The 15598-nt window shown below is 41.8% G+C and overlaps 1 long non-coding RNA gene across 3 annotated transcripts; it reads left to right on the top strand.

The window, feature by feature from the left end:
• Window positions 1-83: 83 nt before the first annotated feature.
• On the top strand, window positions 84-15086 carry LOC145655981 (uncharacterized). Of its 3 annotated transcripts, XR_014121796.1 has the most exons (5): window positions 84-199; window positions 11984-12022; window positions 12260-12328; window positions 12448-12582; window positions 12690-15086. It is a non-coding gene; the product is annotated as an uncharacterized LOC145655981 (long non-coding RNA). The 3 variants fall into 3 exon arrangements; XR_014121794.1 differs by having other exon boundaries at window positions 12448-15086; XR_014121795.1 differs by lacking the exon at window positions 84-199 and adding an exon at window positions 11263-11390 and having other exon boundaries at window positions 12448-15086.
• Window positions 15087-15598: the final 512 nt, after the last annotated feature.

Below are 15598 nucleotides of genomic sequence, written 5' to 3'. Positions count from 1 at the left end.
AAAAGCTAAGAAACTTTTTTTTCTCGTCGAAGTGTTTAAAGTCTACCGTGTGCTTAGCGAAGATCACATGATCGGTCCGAGGGGCCGGGCAGCGGGGCGGCAACCGGAGCTCGCGGGAGGCGAGGGTGGGGCGCTTTCTTGGCTCCGGTACTGTACTCGCCCCGGGAAAGGAGGGGGACAAGGAAAAAGGAAAGACAGGGTGTGTATTCATTCTCTCTCTCTCTCTCTCTCTCTCTCTCTCTCTCTCTCTCTCTCTCTCTCTCTCTCTGTAGCTTATGTGCGCCTCTTGCATATCTAACAATGATTTGGTTAGGGATAAAGGTCGTCTTCTGGAGAAATATTCACAGATGTCAAATTGCTGATTACGCTTCGGCGGTCTTATGCCTCATCTGTCATTTCTGAACATCCATTAAGACTTATGCTTTAAAACGGTCGGCGACCAATTAAGACAAGTTTATAACATGAACTTCACACATAACGCAAAGAAGTTGGAGAATTTTCCCAATATAAGATACATCGTACAATAATGCAACTTTACAACTTTAGGCTGTAAATAGCCTAAAATATATGACTGCAGAATAAATAGGCAGTAATTAAAAGGGGTAGGCCTATATTTATATTACATTCTTAGTTACCCCCACGCCTTTACGGAACTAAGACGAGGTCTCTTCGGGAATCAGCCTTACACATTGCCAATATTTACGCTTTGGTTTGTGCGTTGGAGGTGTTTTTTGTTCGATAGAATTATGCCGTGTCATCTGCAACAAAAACGCGACCTCATGACGCAGAAAGCGAGAAACCCAACCGGGATCTATTTAGGAAGAATAAAGCGCGCCAAGCAGAGGGCTCGCACTAGCTTTCATAACGATGAAACAATCGCGCGCGCACAAAGCAACATGTACAGACACACATATAGACGCGCCCATGTTCATACACACCTCCACAAGTGCGCGCATTTGAACGCATAAATATACACTATTTCTTTGACTTGAATCGCTGGTTGGCTACTTATTTGCTTCTACACATCTTTGCACTCGTTACACTGACTCTTGTCTTACACACGCACACGCACGCGTTGTGCATTTATGGTTTCACAGGAACAGTCTCAGAAGGGTGTGGATGAACATGCCTGGTAGTACTGCAAACAGATCTCAGACCTCTGTGTGTGTGTGTGTGGGGGGGGGGGGTATGTGAGTCCTCGGGCTCAAAACATATATACTGCAAGTCTGTCTAAGACAAAGAAAACAAAAGTCTAATTGGTGTCTATAGCTCTGATTAGCTTTGTTCTCATAAATGGACGTCACTGTTTTCAGCAGCGAGACATGCATTTCTTGCTGTCACTGGGAAAACTGTAATGTCGCATATAATTTTGCTGGGAACGCATGTCCCCACTGCTGTTTTTCTTTATTGTGTCTTCCCAGTACTACCACACATGAGTCAGAGAGTTCAAAAAGAAACACATACACACATACATTATCCTATAATAAGATGATACCCATCCACTAAAAAAATTGTTTTAGCAAAAAAAAAAAAAAAAGTGGCTGCCTTCAAATTTGGACTTAAGTGAACTAATAGTAAGTTAACAGAGCAATAATCTCTGTTATATTTATTCGAAGTTCAGTTAACTCCAAACATGGAGTCTGCCAAGATCTTCTTTTACATACATGTCCCCAGTGTAGAAGAGTTAAGAAGTAGATGCATGGGACACTTCAGCTCAGCCTGTACTGAGTGTAGAACCTGCTTCTCTAATTCAGCTCTGGATTGTTTTTCTCGGTACTGGAAATCTTGCTGCCAGCTGCAGCTCCAGCTCCTAGCAGAGTTTTACTTCTCGAGACTCGATGTTTCTCTAGTCATTCACGTGGGTGAGTTCTTACTTGCTCATAACTCAGTATCAAAAACAGGGGACATCAAATTTCATCCTGAGACCAGTTAAGACTACAGAATCTAAACTAAAGCTAAAAATAAAAAACAAATCCATGTTGACTTTCTGGGATGTTTCCAAAAGGATGAGCTGCAATGAACCTGCACGGTTTTGTTGTTGTTTTTGAGTTTGAAATGTTATTCTTTTAGTTTAAATAAATGTAACATTTTGGTGCTGTGACTTTGTGTCGTTCAATTCATAGTTGTCGTTTCTATTCCTATTCACAGTTTTGAATTTAACTCACATTTCTCTGTTCTTGATCTTGTCATCTTTCCCCTGTTGTGGTTTCATTTTCATCAGACCTGCTCCCATGGTGATCTTGACTCAGGCTTGATTAGGTCGGTCTTGGTATTGTGCATTGGTATTGGTCTTTGCCCATTATTTATTGGTAAGGGACATATTTTCGACACCAGGCCAAACACAGCTCAGTGGGACACAGGCAGTCGGGTGCAAGTCTTCTGGAAGACTGCTGAACGCACCCTGAACTTCACACTGGAGCACCACTACTTTTGCTCAATATTGAAAAAGTTGGACAGATGGACAGTGAAACTGAAACTGAGTTTTTAAGTTTGTCTGTTGCAGTTGTTGTTTGTTACACACACACACACACACACACACACACCCACCCACTCACAGACACATACTCACACACAGCCTTGTATACATATCAAACACATGAATTCCCCCAGACCTTAGAAAACAAAACAGGAAGAGATGCTGGTGGTGAAGCGGTTTCCATGATTTTCCACATATATTCTGAGAATCCGTCAACTTGTTCTTTTTTTTTGTCAGTAACATTCCTGGACATGTACAGTATGTAAAGTTCAGTAGGCCAGTGCATGCATGTCTCCCATGTCACGTCACACGCAGTCACGTTCTGTCACGTACTTAGGGGACATCACATGGGTACATCCTGACATAATGATATATTTACGGCCTGAGAACGTGTCCTGAAGGCTTAAGGGTGGGGGAGGGGGTTGATGAGAAGGTTTATGTCTCTAGAACTAGCATGCTTCACATGTCACATAAAATACTTTGATTGTCAAAGCTAATGGGTGAGGCAATAACGCTGAAACAGGGAGCCATGCGGACCTCCATAGTGACAGATAGAGCAAGCTGAGGTCACATGCGCGGTGAACTCTGGAGTTCAGAGTTGTGCTCTGTCGTAATTAATATGTAGTGATATGTATACATCACATTCCATCATCTGTTCCCCTGTTACAGTGGATTTTTGCACTTTACTTCAGAGGATTAAAGGCATGTAGGGTTATACTGGGAAGTTGTGAACAGGGGCAAAGGAAGGTTTGATATGTAAAATGAGTCTAATAAAATCAGTGTTAGTTCAGAATTTACTACTGAATTTGTCCTCCCTGCTTTGTCCCTTTCACACACACACACACACACACACACATGCTAAATAGAGACTTAGGAAAAAGGTTGGCTGTAATAGAACTGGGAGTGGCAGCTTGGACTTGTACATGTGAAATAATGTCTATTTAACACACACACCACACGCACAATGCATGCACACACACAAACACACCCACACACACACTATCTCTCTATCTCTCTCTCATACACACACACACACACACACACACACACACACACACACACACATACACACATACAGACATACACAGAAGGTCCCACCCTCACCAAAACCCAACCTTCAGGCAACATTTAACCTCCTCCAGGTAACTGGAGAGTTTACTGATAAAACCACCACTGGACACTCACCCACTGCACACAGAGCCCGGGAGAGCAGGAGAGAACGAAAGTGAGACGGAGCGAGAAAAACAGAGATTGAGGCCTGGAAGGGGGACAGAATAATATGATCTGTTTTAAACCATTTAAATTCAACTGCCAGTGACATTTAGAAGGTAGGGAACAGCTGCTTAGTTCAAAAGAATGAAATCAGAATTATGTTTTGAAGAGCATGATCTTGCCTCTGTGCAAGGTGGGGTAGGGTGTGTACATGCACGTAATACATGTGTCTGTGTGTGTGTCTGTGTGTGTGTGTGTGGCTTTCAGGACATACAATAAGAATTCCAGCACTGGGTTTGGCCTGTGGTATACAATTGTGTCTTCCAGGCAAAGACAGCAAGACACACACAAGCTTTCAGAAGAATTGACAGTCATACTCACTCACCCCCACATCCACCCCCCCATTTCACAAGAATGCTAGCGCCTTATCAAATTGCACAAAAAGGCGTTCTGCAACATTTGAGCTGAATTGAATAGAAATATTTTTTCCGGTTCAGTGATCTACATATTTGTTACTCAAATCGTACACACATGAAGTGACACGGCATTAATTTTTGTGAATGGTGAATGGCATAAATGATTCACATTACAGGTTGCTTTGATTCAGCATAGGTTTAAGGTTAAAGGTACATTATGCAAATTTTGGACCAGGTAGATGGTTGCCCATAGCCCCCTTTTGACAATTTCCTGTCCTACATATTGCAAAACATATAATGGTCCATGAGTGTTCATTCTGCATGCCAGTCAAATGGCCTTTTCCTGTAAAGTAGGTAGATCTAGCTTGCCAGACCAATAGCCACCCAGGGCCTTTCATTTTCTTTAAATAAGCTAAATATTTAAAAGAATGGACACCATGTTTACCATATCACTAGCTGGATACAGTGCTTACAATATCACTAGTCGGACTGAATTGTATGTTATGGCTTTAAAAAAAATAATATTCTTATAATGTTTTAAAGAAAATCAATATTAAAGGATTTTGCCAGGCCTCAGATACAGTCCTGTTAAAGTGTAAATGTATGTTTCTAATTTATATTTTAGAAGAACTACTCCCGCACACAAGCACGCTTGATAAACTCTGTCCCAACATTATTTCACTTTGGTCATGATTATGGATGTGTGGGCAGTTAGTGTGTGTGTGTGTGTGTGTGTGTGTGTGTGTGTGTGTGTGTGTGTGTGTGTGTGTGTGTGTGTGAGTGTGTGTGTGTGTGTGTGTGAGTGAGTGAGTGAGTGTGTGTGTGTGTGTGTGTGTGTGTGTGTGTGCGTGTGCGTGTGTGTGTGCATGCATGAGTGTGTGTAAAAGTTGTGTGACCTCTTTCTCTGACGTGTGAAACAAACACGCAGGTACTACAGATTCACAGATAAAACAGCTTCACACATGTACTATGGACTGTGTTTGGTATTTAAATCTCTGTAAGATGAAGAGGCGCATAAGGCCATAAACAAAATCTCCATCTTTCAACTCACGCCAATGGTGCTATCAAACACTTCCTGTTATTTCTCTGCACAAGGTCTCCAAATATCATTAAAGGAGATTAACTGTGGAATCAATTGTAATGATTAAGGCCAAAGGTGGATTTTAACACCTGCTCTCCAGTTATCATATCATTAATCTGGTCTGCTAATGGTAAACGCTCCTGTCAGACTCACTAGTAATATTTAAATCTGTAATACGTGCCTGGTTTAACCTTACAGGAGATCTAAAAGTTTAAAAGATCTAAAAGATCCATAGGAGATCTAAAAGGGGGTTTAAACAGATGAGGAAAGTCTGGAAAATCCAGAAACTTGCTGAATGTTAGATTTAGATCTAATGTATTGTGTCAGGATACTACGTTTGTCTGTTGCTTTTCCCCATAATAAGAGAAAGCCATGTCACAGGCTGCTATGTACACGGAAAAATGAAGAACATTTCACAAATACATTGGCATGTAGCCATTCTCCTTTGTTTTACTGCGATAATTATGCAGAGCTAGACCGTAATTCTGTAGAAAATCAGAGCGTAGACAGCGCTGTCATTCCCCAGAAGCGGCGCGCATCTCTCAGACGCGACCGCGCAAGAATCAGTAAATGGCGTGACAGAAAATGCCCGCGTGATGCAGGCTCGCGGAGACGGAGCGTAGCTCGCGAGCGGGACGTAACCTGTCTGTCAGAAACTACACCGCGCGGCTGGTCTGGCGGGATTTCACAGAGCTTCTGTGAAAGAGATGCGATTAAAAACAAACAAACAAACAAAAAAAGACCAATATGGACCCATGAAAGAAAAAAAAAAAAACTAACAAACGGCCAGATTTTCCTTATCGCTTTCATTTTTAAAAAATCTTAAGACAAAATGAAGAAAACGCTCTTGAAAAGTCTTCCTCCAACAAAGAAACTGACGCCTTAATATTTGTACAAGTGATTTAAAAACAACAAAATTTATTTTTGTATTAAGGCTATTTCTATGCCGTGTCCAGACTGGGTTGTATTCCGCCTTGATTGCAGAAGTCGGCTCCGTATTTTGTCCATGCTCCACTGGGTTGGACTTTTATAAAAACGCTATCACTCAATAACCCATAACAGGGGAGCACACATTCACGCATATTCTCAGTGCTAACGTTACATGAATCCGAATTGTAGACACGTGCTCAACATCATCCTTTGAGCAAAATACATCTTATATATGGGAAATGGGGGGGGGGGGAACATAATTCACAATTACACCATTAAATAAATGACATGCAAATTTTAAAACCCCATATACAGCAGGCCTAGTTTATTTTATATTATAGCGTCAGCATGGAAAAAGAGCCGGTAAGGCATTTCTGTTTGAAGAACAACCTGGTTATTGCAGTTGCAAAACCTTCAACCAGACTCACACACAGCAAAAAGGAAGCTAACTAGTGATGAAAGTTGGGGGACACACTGACACACACTCGTCCTGGTCAGCGCGAGTGCCACGAAGTGCTCATTCCTCAGCAGCTGGCATCAAGTCATTCCCAGCAGCCCTGCCAATTTCTTCATATTGTGCATCCAGGGAAATATTATATGTGTATGGTACAATAAGAACCAGTTTTCTGGACATTGTGTGCAACTATCCCTGTCTCTGAAAAGAGCAGAAACTCATTTCCACTTGAAAAGAAATACCTTTAATGGTGCAACTATTAACAAGACTCACCCACAGCAAAAACTAACAGTACAGGAATGAACCAGTGTTCAAAATGAGACGGAAACAAACTTCTGATATTCTAAATAACCTAAAACAATACGACTGGCTTAAACAAAAACATATACGAAAAATGAACATTACAACATCATTAAAACATAATTAAACAACATTAATACATCAATTCATAACTAAATAAACCATTTGGAATGGCACATGGAATTATGGGAGTCCTCATTGTGACCCTGACTGGCCCTTAGCCCAAATCCATGGAGACACTACCACCACCACCCAATTATCATAAAAAAGAATGCTGTTATCGCAGATTCACAACCACGTGCCTTTCGCAAAAATCACGGCCACTACAGAAGCAATATGGACAGTTTAGGTACAAAAGCGTTTTTGTTTCTGGGTTTATTGTTTTCTCGGGCCCAAAACGGTTGTGAATAACTATAATCTTTGTTTCTTTCACGTCATCTGCAAGATGCTTCCTGTAAATATCAGGGGGACATCTGTATAACAATAAAATGGCCTGTCTGGTTTTTAAGGTTACCATGGGGATAATGTTTACCAAACACAAATGTATGAATTTCATCTTGAACACCTCTGACTGTTTGTATGTATGCATGAAAAGGAGGAGTCAAACAGTACCCAGTAGAATAAGAAGCCTAATTGCACCCATACTTACCTAAGTACCTGGAAGAAATCTGCACTGTTTCAGTGTCTGTCCGAAACATTATGTGCACACGCAGGTGCCGACTGGTTGCTTTTCACCAGGCATTTAGACAGAAAAAAGGTCAACAGACAGCATACCAAACCCTTAACATAGAGAGAAGACAATAAAATGGAGTAAATGAATGGTTTCAACAGTGGGCACTTCACAGAGGCTTCAGAGAATACCATAAAGCAACAGTAATACATCCAATATGTACACGCTCCCTGGATAGCAGCAATCCTGGGTTGGGTCCTTCGCCATTTTGTTACCCGGCAATTACTGACGTCTCTTGGCGATGACGCAGTCGACCATGTCTTAGTACACTGTGTACAACAAACTAAACAATAAATAAATAAACAAAGTTCATTGTTTCAGGACAATGACTAAAACCTTCTTCGAAAATGAATTGCACATTGTGCCGATGACACGCCGACGAAGCAGCACCGGAGGGGACAAACCGCGCGATCGCCAACACTGCACTCTTTGTGTGTTGTGTGGGGCAATAAAGTACAGAACCACCTGCTGCTCACTGAGGACTCTGTTGCCACATGAGAGCAGGACCTCTTCAGGGTTTCACAATGGTATTAGCACTTTGTTGTACTAAGACACTCCATACTAATAGGAGCATGGCCATAGGTTCCCTGGGAGTTTGCCAGGGTTCAAGTTGTCCCCGTTCTGTTCTTCTATTCTGTTTTTCCTGTTTGCCTCAGTGTGTGTCTGTGTGTGTGAGAAGGCATTGGTGGCAGAGATAGTGACAGACGGCCCTAATTTGAACACTTTAAGTGTAGTATGAGCATAGATATGTACTGGTACTGTAGCTGGAGCTATTAGACAGTTTCACAATTGCATGGTGCACGTCTATCCACTAATTTCTTACTTTTGCGATAATACAGTAATTGTAATTATAAGTGGTAATTGGTAATTATAAGTGGTAATTGGTAATTATCAATACAGGCTCCCTGTAAGGCAGTTTTATAAAGGAGAGAAATTCATAAGATGCCAGTCACCTGGGCCATCATAACTGAGCGGTTATAGTGCCGTATTTAGGGCTATCGTATGGCAGTCTGTGTTATACTTATATCTTTAACCATCATGAATCGTACAATTCAACAGAAGAAACTGGAGACTGCATAATATCATGGGTCATATATTTCAGTATAACACAAAAGGACCAGAGATTGAAGTCAGTATTTCAGTATGATGTAGATCTACAAAAGGACCAGAGATTGATGTCAGTATTTCAGTATAACACAAACGGACGAGACATTGATGTCAGTATTCAGCAAAAGGACCACAGGGTGAGTTTGCGTAAACATGTAATTCCACATTTACAAGGACCCACGGCTAAAAAGATAACCGCCCAAAAGATAACAGGTAGCTTTCTATTTTCACTGGAAATTCGCAGAAAGTATTTAAGAAGATTTTTTATGAATTCCATTTCAGTGCTCCCAGTCATGTTGTGATCAGAAAACAAGAGCAGTGAGTTTCACCTTAGAATCCCAAATTAGGCAAATACCAGAATACCTTTAACCCTGCAAAAAAGAGGGAGAAGATCAAAAGGAATTTGTTTGTTTGTTTGTATGCTTGTTTATTTTCTATGCACTCTCTTAAGTCATTCAGTCACTCATTGCATGGTCCAAAAATTCATCTCAAGATGTACATTAGCTTATCTCAATGCTGGATATGCGGTTTAACCCCTTGGTGAGGTTCTACGGTGAAAAAGCTTTCCACTGCTCCTGGTCCTACTGTTTTCGGTCTGAGGTCATTGTCATGCTGAGGTTTTGTGGAAGTTCAAAGTTGAGGAGGGGTTTGAGGACCAAACACGTGTTCTTCTCACCGTCTCACAAGATAATAACTTTCTGGAAAACACAAAATAATTACTGTTACTTATTACTGTATTCATGTTTATGTACATGTGTGTTTGTTTTGTGTTTGAAGTGTTTTTACATGCAAAAGGGCACGGCCCAGAAAAAGAGTGCAAGACATTTTCATACATATGCGTGTGCAGAGCAGCATTAAGATTTAACCTTGAGCTAGCTAATTAACAGGTTTCTGTATCAACCCCGCCCACTTTTCTGATGCGTCGTGTGATGTCATACTGTGATGCTTATAGTTATACAAGACATTCAGTGCCATGAATGCACTGCTGACCCAGATATACAACAGCCATTTGACTACAGTAAACACTTTGTTATGACCGGTTTGCCTACAGACTGAGCACCCGCTGTTGGCTACTGAAACCTGAGTTCTTGCTTATATATTCACAGTGAAGTTGTGGTCATCTTTGCAATGAATTAATTGTAATTGCATTCCTTTCTACATCTTTAATAGTCTCTTAGCAACATGGCAGCAGTAGTTTGCACGGGTGAAAGATTTAAAAAAAAGGGAGCTTGTTGGCTCTTTTGAACAAAAATGAAGGGGTGGGCCATCATTATCATTCTGTCTCTCCAGCTCGCGAACTCAAAGCCTTGGTGTTTGTGGCCCTAGACTGCTCCTATCGGGGGACAGAGCGGAACAAAATGAGGACCCTCCCGCCGCCCCTGTCTAAAGTACCAAGAGGCCATTCAGGATGGGCTGAGACAGAGAGGGATGGGTGTGCCATGATGAGGGGTGAGGTGTGCGTTTGTGTTACTTTCCTGGGCAGTAGACACATTTCCTTTGAGTGAACGGCCAATGTTGTCTAGACCATCTCCTGTGTGTGTGCGTGCGTGTACGCGCGCATGTTCTCTTCCTCGGTTATCCAGCACGTGATGTGTTACGCTCCTAAAGAGGCGCAGAAAAGAAACAGCCTCTCACTGACAACACCCCCATTCTCCACACTGTAACATTAGTTAGTTAGTTCCAATGAAGCGATAATGCAGATGGACTTGGCTGTGCTACAGTTTAAACTATATGTGCTTGTAATGTAGGAAGCCACCCTACACATGACTCAGACGCAGGTCTGACAAGAGGGAACCATGAGCTCTGATCACCAGACCAACAAGGAGCTCTCTGGTATAGCAGTCAGAGCACCCATTTAACCTTCCTAAGCGACAGTTTCCATCACAGTGTTCTGTGTCTGTACATGATAACCACAGGCAGATCAGCCCAGAATTCCAGGCTATACAAAACAATGCATGCACATGCACACACACACACACACACACACACAAACACACACACGTCCCCATATTAAATATCAGCTTACAAAACTAGGCAGAGAAGAATTTAGAACCAAGCTGCGTGAGGTAGAGTACAATGCATTACAGCTCTGCATTCTGTGTCCCATATAACACTAAACTTTAAAGAACAGTCATGGCAATCAATCACGCTGCACATGTTACTTGTTAATCAGGTTTTTAAATTACTGGTTTGATTGATAAACCTTCCAGAGAGTGCTAAGTGTAATTATAGTGCACGCAGTTATGTTCACTGGCTAGTCACATTACAATTGTGTGCTTCTAGGTCAGGAGTTGCAGAAGTTGGCTGCAATGTCAACGAATAACGCAGTGCAAGGTTGTGACATTGAGCAAGGTAGCACCACCACGTGCACATAGGACTTATGCGTGTCAACGTGTAATTTAGGCTTCCTTTAATATGTCAAAGCTGCACAACAGTGACAAAATATCAAATTGCAGTCTTTTGAAAATAAATGGCGCAAGAAACAATAGCCCCAGCTGTGCCCTTATTAAGGGAGAAAACAGGCCCAGATCGGCGCCACTGTTGGTCAAACGTTCATCGTGTTCCACGCGCTCCGCCGTTTGCTTGGGAGCGTGTCTCCCGTACACGCACGCGTTCACAGTCCACCCGGTAGCTCTTTCTCCGCGGTTACGTGGTTACGTTCACCGTGCTTCGAAGGTGCCATGGTATGGAAAACCTTTTTTTCCTGAGGAGAATGTGATACATGGAGCCGACATATTGAACACGTGTCTCCTCTTTCAAATGCGGAAAAATAAATAAATATATATATGTGTATGCCTAAACGCTCATTGTTTTAATTTACTTTGTGTTTTCAAGAAAAAAGCAAGTAACATTAGCAAGCTTTAATATCGTTTGCGATATGTCACCGCTCAAGTTAGCGGTTGATTTTAATTTTGCGATCAGAGCAGAGCTCATCATTATTCAGGAGTGTATTGAAAAAGCAATGTAATAAAAGAAAACAGCTAATTTAATTCTGATTTAATTCTGTTGTAAATGGGCGTGTATAACCGCAATTGGGTACCAAACTTACATACATTCTATTTAGACGATATCAGAGAACAATTTAAAATTACTTAAGAAATGCTTTCTATAACACATTTAATGCTCACGTAGACGTGCGAGAAAATAGTCACGCACGCACTCGCAATGTATTGCAGTCTCTGATTCTAGGGAACCGGGGATGGTTTGTCTAGACATGTTTGTTGGATGAAAGATCAGTTTTTGGATAATAAAATATTTCTTCTTACTTTTTTTTCAGACACAAATACACACCTTGTACCAACAAGTGCAGACAAATGTAAGGATAAGAAAGCCAGGTTACAGACGTTAATTCAATGATATTACATTTGTACATTATTTTATGTGTATTGCAATACAAATAATTGCATAGACAGAACGTCAATAAAACAGATTACTTAAAAGATAACCGTATTTTATTTAACACATGCATTTTCTAGATGTACAGCTGTGAAAACAGAAACTTGAACACCGTTGAACGAGCAGTTTATAATCAACTGTCTCTTTTGTCACCCAGAACCAGCTGCATGGTCCCAATCAGTCTGGCTACAAACCGGCACATTCTACAGAAACGGCCCTCATAGCGGTGACTGAGAAACTTCATGCCGCTAAAGCTGCCAAACAGTCATCTGTTCTGATTCTTCTAGACCTTTCAGCAGCCTTTGACACAGTGAACCATAACATTCTTCTCTCTGTTCTTTCCAGGCTTGGTGTGACTGGCTCTGCTTGGAGATGGTTTCAGTCCTATCTGGATGGACAGAGAGGATCCACATCCAAACTGTGTAGACTCTCGACTGGTGTTCCACAAGGCTCAGTATTGGGCCCCCTTCTCTTCTCTTTGTATACTCATTCTCTTGGTGATGTAATATCTTCTCATGGTTTCTCCTACCACTGCTATTGCTGATGACACTCAATTATTTCTCTCTTTTCCACCCTCTGACATGCAGGTCTCCAGATGTATCTCGGCATGCTTGACTGACATCGTGTATTGGATGACAGCCCACAACTTGAAGCTCAACCCCAGTAAAACCGAGCTTCTGTTCATCTCAGATACTCCCAACCCTTACCATGACCTCACTGTTTCCTTTGAGAACTCCCTGGTATCACCAACCAAAGCTGCCCGTAGCCTGGGCGTAACTTTGGACAACCAGTTGTCGTTCTCAACTCATGTTTCTAATCTAACCCGGTCTTGCAGATTCCTCCTTTCTAACATACGAAGGATTCAACCTTTTCTTTCCCAGGAAGCTACCCAGGTGCTTGCGCAGTCTCGTGATCTCAAAGCTAGACTACTGCAACTCACTACTTGCTGGTCTTCCTCTAAGAGCCATAAAACCTCTACAACTTGTCCAGAATGCAGCAGCACGACTGGTCTTCAATCTTCCGAAGTTCACACGTTACTCCACTGCTGCGCTCCCTTCACTGGCTCCCTGTAGCTGCACGCATCAGATTTAAAACCTTGATGCATGCCTACAAATCCAAAAATGGACCAGCCCCTTCATACATGAGGTCAGTGATCAAAGCCTGATCTGTCCCTCAAGTACTTCGAACCTCAAGTACGGCTCAGTTTGAAATACCTTGCTTCAGGTCTCATGGACGACAAGCATCGAGACTATTTTCTGTCCTGGCTCCAAGATGGTGGAATGAACTCCCGCTTGCTGTCCGGACAGCAGAGTCCCTTGCAGTCTTCAAACGCAGACTGAAGACTCATCTATTTGCAGAATATTTAAAGGACAACTGACACTGCTCCCTTATTGACTGACTAATTTAGTACTTATTGTAGGGCATTATTTATGCTTTTTAACAAACTCTAGCACTTATTGTTTATAGCATTTATCATTGTTTAAGGTAGACCTTATGTATTTTGCACTTCTAGGTATCAGCATTCATCCCTGTATTCCACAGTATTCTAGTTCATTGGTATGTTTAATTCTAAACTACTATACTGTACTTGGATATATTCTATGAGTAAATGACAAAGCACTTTTGTAAGTGGCTCTGGATAAGAGCGCCTGCTAAATGCCGTAAATGTAAAATGTAAATAGAAACTGACCAACAGCACGTGCATATACGCATCCAACCTCCGGTTTACGCATACCCTGTAAGAGTCGATCTATTCTTTTTTCCGTTCGTCTCATGTTTTCCCTTTTTTTTGCTTGACCCCTTTAACAGTCCATTGTCAGTTAAAATGTCACGAGTAACGGGTAATCCTTGTACGACACTCCATCACTGTCATCCTGTGTTCTACACACGGTGGAATGGAAAAAAATGTACCTCACGTATGAGTGCGAATTTATCAGAAATTCTTAAGTTAACCAACTCGATCTGGAAGTGAAGTACGACACTAAATCTGCTTTTCATAGCAGCTGAGCTGTTCAAATTCATAAGCATCTGTGTAACGCACACGCAATCACGCGCGGAACTTAATTTAAACTTGCGGTAAATTAGGCCTCGCGATCAAAATCTGCGTTGCTTTTTATGGGCAACAGCGCATCACGTTGCCAAATGTACCCCGACGTGCGCCTGATGTTACTGATGCCATATAGCTGATTTAATATGACATGTTGCCGCCTGAGTCACACTTCCCTGTAAATGATGTGACAGCTTTAATGCGGACTCCTGTTTCTGCATGTGTCGGCCTGATGGCAAATTATTTACTCTTAACGAAATGCATTTTAATGAAACAATGTAAATGCTTGTTACTATTATTTCTTGCACCTTCTGTTGAGTACAACTACAAGTGTTCTAAACTGTAAAGTAAATCCACACAAACGTGAGATGAAACTAACGAGGCAGACATGGGCCTAACTAAAGAGAATCCAATGCGTACCTTTACTTACGCGGGCCACTGGGAAGATGGAAGGTTTATGGCTCTTCTGGCATTTCTTTCAGCATTACCCTGATGATATAAGAAGCGGAAGACGGTAACAGACCTTTGCGCACAGCGAAGTGCCCGACTTGCGTAACTACTGGGTACGCAGAAACTGGCATTATCCGCTGGGCTTAATTTGGGATTTAGGTGGTGAGGGAGGCCTACTGGATTACAACAACTGGGATCAATTCTGTTCAACATAATAGTGCTGCCATGACATAGAACTAATAATTAAACTTGTTTTAACAATATGTGCTTTTCTGCTTCAGTGGGTTCTGTGGGTTGTCAAACCTTCAGGCACTCATCGTTGGCTTTGGCTTCAAAATCCCTTTTAATTATTTTCCACAGTGAAACTAACACTTCCTTACCTCATTTGATTATATTTAGTTGATGTACGTCTTTTATTCAGGAAGTATCCGCAAGACTATTCTATAACCACCGTTAGTACTCCTTTTAGTAAGTTGGCAAAACAGTAAATCATTTAAAGCATTTACAGATGATGTGTTTTAAGTAATTAAAAAACAAACTTGCATCAAATGGCCTCCTATATTAATTTAGCTAGCAGCTCTGTAAACTACAGCCAAGTATGGCATAGTACGCTATGAAAGAAGTCCCCGGTGTAGCGTTACCACAGAGAAAAACTCCAATAATCTGAAGTGTGAAGCATCACGGACTAATCCTTGCCATAAAATGAAACACCACAAAGCGGCTGGAAGATTTGAAAGCGTGCTTGCATGAATGACACTTTGCACGAGAACAGAGCATGCCAGTTCATTACCACATGCGGCACAAAATCTGTAAACGGAAGACGAATTATCGCGGCTCGGTAGAGCAGGAGGGGATGGACGGATGCGCCGGCTGGATGCCAGTGCCACTGATCATATCGCAGTTAATTGGGTTTTTCGAAGCAAGTTAGACATTTCCCATAAAGTACCTGAGTGCAGCTCCGTATGCCGTTCATATACACCAGACCTTAGCCCCACTGTG

Source organism: Electrophorus electricus, unplaced genomic scaffold, assembly GCF_041902795.1.
Source record: "Electrophorus electricus isolate QZ-2024a unplaced genomic scaffold, ASM4190279v1 Scaffold42, whole genome shotgun sequence".
Classification (NCBI taxonomy): domain Eukaryota; kingdom Metazoa; phylum Chordata; class Actinopteri; order Gymnotiformes; family Gymnotidae; genus Electrophorus; species Electrophorus electricus.
The sequence above is the reverse complement of the archived record's forward strand: the minus strand, read 5'-3'. Positions and strand labels throughout refer to the sequence as shown.